Genomic DNA, 6,240 nt, shown 5'->3' with positions numbered 1-6,240 from the left:
ATACTTTTGAAAAGTACGTCCTAATATAGAACTCATCTTCATCACTTGCTCACCAGTGGATCCTCTGCAGTGATTGGGTGCCGTCAGAATGAGAGTCCGAACAGCGGATAAAAACATCACAATAATCCACAAGTAATCCACACCCCTCCAGTTCATCAGTTAATGTCTTGTGAAGAGAAAAGCTGCATGTTTGTAATAAACAAATCCATAATTACGTTTTTAACTTAAAACTATTACTTCTGGCCCCTTCATTTATTTATTTATTTATATTAAAATAGAAGCCCACACTAAAATTGCAGTGTTTGGGACTTGATGTACAGGGAAAAAAAAAAAAAAAACTAAGGGTTTTCCATCTCCCCCCGAATATACTCCTCGCTAGTCTGTTGCAGGTATAAAGGTGTCAGGGTTTGGCTGGTTAGCATTAGCAGCTCCTGCTGGTAGACCCTGAAACTACACCATCTGGAACCAAACAACATGTTTCTATTTACCTCTATTCAATATTAGCTGTGTATTCAGATAAAATATATGTTGTTTTGCTAGCAACATTTAAATGACTTTTGTGCTTCACTATGCTGATCATGTAGGTAAGCTTTAGCTCTGTTGGGTTGAGAGTATGATGCTGGCTGCTCCTCTGCTGCCTGTCAGGCGCGGGACAGGAAGTGACAGGGTGTGCAGCCTGAGGGGCCGAGTGTGGCGTCTCTGGCTGGTCTCAGGCACATAGTGACATTTATTGGTTACTCTGCATGCAAAATCAAACATGACTATGTAATGGTAACGTTCCTTCTGCCTAGAGGAAATATTTAGTCCTCAAAGGCTTCTTTTTCATAGTTCATAAAGCTTAATGGGTTCTCAATTATGCTTCATCTAAATGTACTATGATACAATTTCAAAATGTATTTCGGGGCAAGAAAATACATTTCCAATCTTAGAGTATAGCCTACATTTAGGCTTTATTCTTTATTTATTTTTATTCAAATGTGTTATATGTTCACATAAAACCTTTTTCATATGTGAAACTATTTTCTTGGATTGAAAGTAAAAAAATAATACATTTATAGTTTTAAAATATACATTCCAAAATATACAAAAATGGCCAAAAATATACTGGTAGAAAATATTTTTAAATATTGTTAATATATATATTAAAAATATTGGGGAAAACTTGAAAAACAGAAACACTAGGTACATTTTCTAAAGAAAATATTTTAAATGATTGAACTACAATTAAATACATATAATTTGGATTTAGCATCATCATTTCAATGTGTTCTGTGTTTTATGGCCATTATGTGAGACCATGTTTTAGTGCATTTATGCGATTTAAGTTTATCTACGGATCATTTGTATGTTTATGTGTGTGTCTGAGGTGATAAACTGTGTTTCCCAAAACACTGTACACACAACGGCACCCACTGTGCTCATTATTGTTTCATCAGTGTCACAGTGAAATAGCCACCATTTACATCAAGAGCAATTGCATTAAAATGCAGATGATTCAAATGATAATGCCACATTTCTATCTCTATTTGACACAATGATCTATAAAACTGCCAGTACTACACGTTCCCCATGCAAAACAGCGCTGACAGAGTAGCCATTCCAGCTACAAAGAAGCTTGTTTGCTGTGAAGGGTGTAATTTCCAAACAAGATGGCGTGATGTGCGTGCCGTTTTGGCAGACGGACAATAAGAGACACCTGTGACAGGCAATGGGCCCTTTAACAAGCCAGACAGTGGCATAGCCCACGTCATACGGCCTTCTGTGCCCCCTAAACCATATATGGCCAAAAAACCATGTCACATCCTAAACATCTGCCTGATCAGACATTAGCAAAGCACATGATTTGTATGGAAAGATGTTTTTGGGACACATTTCGTGATAATTGGGGGGTGAAGGGTCCCTCTCTCTTGATTGAGTCTAAACATTGCTCTAAACATGTAGCAATGGTTGATAACAGTCCCTAAGGTCTTAATTTGCTCCCCAGCAGGAGGTTGAGCAGCTAGTAGTGTTCTTTACCATCCTGGTTTTCGACTTGTTAAAACAATTTCTGAAAGGAGCTGAATGCAAGAAAGTAGACCAGTTGCGGTGTAGTATGCAAATATTATGATGACGTCATTACTGTTGGTTAGATTTTGAATGGTGAAATTTGTGACAATTTAAAGGGATACTCCACCCCAAAATGACAATTTTGTCATTAATCACTTACCTCCATGTTGTCCCAAACCTGTAAAAGCTTTGTTCGTCTTCGGAACACAATTTAAGATATTTTGGATGAAAACAGGGAGGCTTGTGACTGTCCCATAGACTGCCAAATAAATAACAGTGTCAAGGTCCAGGAAAGTATGAAAAGCATCGTCTGAATACTCCATCTGCCAATCAGTGATTCAACCGTAACATTATGAAGCAACGAGAATACTTTTTGTACACGAAGAAAACAAAAATAATGACTTTATTCAACTATTTGTTTCCTCTGTGTCTCTCCAAATCAGCGTAGCGCCATTTTGGAGAACAGCCACTGAACGCAAACTGCGTACGCTATTCTGTGTCAGCCACGACACAAAGATACATTTTCTACGTGTATTTACACTTTGGTTTGAAAGAAAACAGCGCATCCTTGTGGTGCCTGCGTACAGCTCAGATTCTCCAAAATGGCGCTATGCTGATTTGGAGAGACACAGAGGAGAGGAATTGTTGAATAAAGTCGTTATTTTTGTTTTCTTCGCGTATAAAAAGCATTTTCGTCTCTTCATAACATTACGGTTGAATCACTGATGGCAGATGGACTATTCTGACGATGCTTTTCATACTTTTCTGGACCTTGACACTGTTATTTATTTGGCAGTCTATGGGACAGTCACAAGCCTCCTGGTTTTCATCCAAAATATCTTAAATTGTGTTCCGAAGACGTATCCCATTAAGTAATCCTAACAATGAATTCACTGATGTTAGTTATATTCAGAAAATTCCAAAAATGTAACTGATTCATACAGTGAACTTATCATTGCAGTTTAATCTTGAATGCTGATATCGATTCATTTAGAATGGCTGGTTAGATTTTGAATGGCGACAATTTTAACTTCTACCAATGAATTCCTCATCATTCAATTTTGAAGCCAAAAATTCTAAAATTTTCAATAATTTTCAGTAGATTTTTATGCAGAAATGTCAAATTAAGTAATTCTAAATCAAATTTAATTTTTTTTCCTAATTAATTTTTTTTATATTGAATATTCTAACAATTTTTCTAACAATTCTGCAATTCTGGTGATTAATTCAATGATGCCATTAAACTGTCAATGGTAGAAAAATCTGCAAAAAACAACAACAACAACAAAAACTAACTATAAGTAATTTTGCCAATGAATTCCTAACCGGTTAAATTCTTCATTTTAACAATTTAGGTAATTCATCTGTGTTGATTTTTAAAGTCAAATTATTTATGTAATTCTAACAATAGATTCAACACAGTTGGTAAAGGTTTTGAAATTTTTAGTTTTAGTTAAACTTTTATTTTTACATTTTTTTATTTTAAATTTTTGCGTTTAGATCAAAAATTTCAAAAATTTAAATAACTCAACAAACTAAACATACAAATCCTATTAAAGTTTGAATGTTTAAAAATGTTGAAAATTCTAATTATTTAAATAATTGTAATGACAAATTCATCATTGTTGATTCTGAATGCTGAAAGATATAAATATTTAATAAGTAATTCTTAATTAAAAGCATATTCATCGCAAGATTCAACAAGATTCTAACAATGCAAGTCATTCTAAAATGAATTGATTGTTGTCAGTTGTATTTTGAATGGTGAAAATTTTAACATTGGAATTTTGTTACATTGATAGAATATTGGACATTCAACTAAACAACAGCGATAACTTTAAACTGTGATTGCATTAATTTTGTATTGAATTGTAAATGGTCGTTTCATACATCTGTTTAACCATATATAGCCACCTTTAAGTCACGATTACACTAGACTTTGAGTAAAAATTAGGACACTGTAAAAGCTATAATATAATGTCATGCATCTTTAAAAAAAAACATAAATTCAACATATAACAAACAATAATGAATACAAAATATTCAATGTAATGTATTTTCCTGCAACACTGCAATCTTGCATTTAATTTATATTATATATATTTAATTTAATTGATGTATTGTTCTTCTTTTAGTCACACGTGATACACATTTGTAGATCAGAGTTCACCAAACTTAAACTTTAAATCGCGCAGTAAAGTTTACATGACACTGCGTTTCACAAGCGCAGGAATGGAAATCAATGGAATGAAAGTGTATGACACTTGTTTTCTGCCAGCAAAAATAAAACACTATTGCTTCCCTGCAAGCACCAGGATTTCCTTCAGGAAATGCAAATTGTCTGTTGATTTATGTGAATGACTCAGTAAGATTGAGGGTCGTACATTCCATAAACAGCACTTCTTCATTTCATTGGGAGTTCAAGAAATGTCAGTTTCCTCTGTTACAGGGTCAGATCAGGCAGCGAGTACGCAGTTACACTGTCTCAGATCCCATAAATACATTTGGCTCTGTTGACTCCCTGATGTGATAAAGGCTGCAAAAGCCCTCAAGCGCTGATGTCTGCGTGACCCTCGACTCCATTGGTTAGAGATGAGACTGAGATTGTGCTGGGCCACCCTCACCAGTCCTCCCTGCATATACAAATGGAGAGGGGGGTACAATGAATGTCAGCCCAATTTATGTTTACTCATCTAAAATTGTTGACGGATGTGGAAATCGAAACCGTCTGGCAAATGTTGTCCGCCCTGTATATTCACCATTTTTACATCTAATGGTGGAATTGAGTTTGACTGAAGTGGGTGAACATGAGAGATCACATTATTGATACAAACAGAGTGTAGAGTACGGGCCGCCTGTCTGCGCATCTCCTGGTCTCCATTAGGTCCTCTTCAGCCTAACTCTGCAGTAATGGTTCCCTGGGAGACTTGATGAGCCCCCAAGCCACTTGTGTGAGTTTAGGAGGCCGGCGCGGACGCGTGCCACAGCTGCAGCCATTATCCAGAGGAAGTGGACATCATGAATGAGTGCAACAACACCCATTGCTTCCACGTCACAGCCACAGACTGCCATGTTTACCGAAATGGCATTGATCCAGCCTTATGACGGCATCGGCTCTCCGGTCACGCCGCATTTCAGAGGCAATTTACTCGCATCTGCTCCGATAAGCAATTTCAGACACAATGTCTTATTTGTGTTGTGTCATCTCACACATTTCATGACAGAAAGCCTTTTATCGCCACATGCAAACATCATTCTGCCCTCTGCTGTGGAATTGATCTGTCTTACCTTGTTATTTCTCACAATTTTTTAGTCACTCAAAACTGTTCAAATGCAAAAAAGGGTAAAGCATATTACCTAGAAGACCTAGTGTCCTTTTTGTAGGTATGACTCAAATTTGTGTACTGAGGATAAACTGGAATCGTAGTTTTAAAGGAATAATTCCTTTGGAATGACATGAGGTTGAGTTAATAATGGCAGAATCATTTCATTTTTGGGGTGAACTATCCCTTTGAAATTGTGATTATTATGCTGCCTTCACATGCTATCAGAATTATCATAAATACCAGTTTCCTAGTCAAAAACTGGACATTAACGGCCTCTCAAGCAGTGCTGGATAGTAAATGATTACATCTGGATTACATAATCAGATTCCAAAGATTAATACTTGTAATTTGAGTATATTACATTTTAAAATAATCGTAATCAGACTACGGTTACCTTTTTATTTTATTTTTTATCAATATGGTACAAGATTATCCTATTTAAATCAATGTGATAAACGAGATAGGTCAAAAGTAATCTAAAAGTAATCAAAAAGTAATCAGATTATGTTACATAAAATGAGTAATGTAATGAATTACGTTACTAACTACAATTTTTGTCATGTAATTTGAAATCAGTAAAGGACAACAATTTGTAAGTAACCTACCCAGCTCTGCTCTCACTACTGGGAAACTCAGAGATCATTTTGATATGCTAAGTTGGGGGTGAGCTATAAACTTGAAACATGACAGAGGGGAGAAATATAGCTATAATACTGCAAAGTTTTATTAATTTTCCCCACAACATCTGCATTGCTTTCTCTTGCCATTACAGTCATGTATATTTAACCATTTGATGCATATTGTATGTATTGAACTCAGAGAAACTAGCATTTACTTGACCGAAATTTTGGAATCGTCAGCCAGCTGA

Source organism: Cyprinus carpio, chromosome A25 (assembly GCF_018340385.1).
Source record: "Cyprinus carpio isolate SPL01 chromosome A25, ASM1834038v1, whole genome shotgun sequence".
Lineage (NCBI taxonomy): Eukaryota > Metazoa > Chordata > Actinopteri > Cypriniformes > Cyprinidae > Cyprinus > Cyprinus carpio.
The sequence above is the reverse complement of the archived record's forward strand: the minus strand, read 5'-3'. Positions refer to the sequence as shown.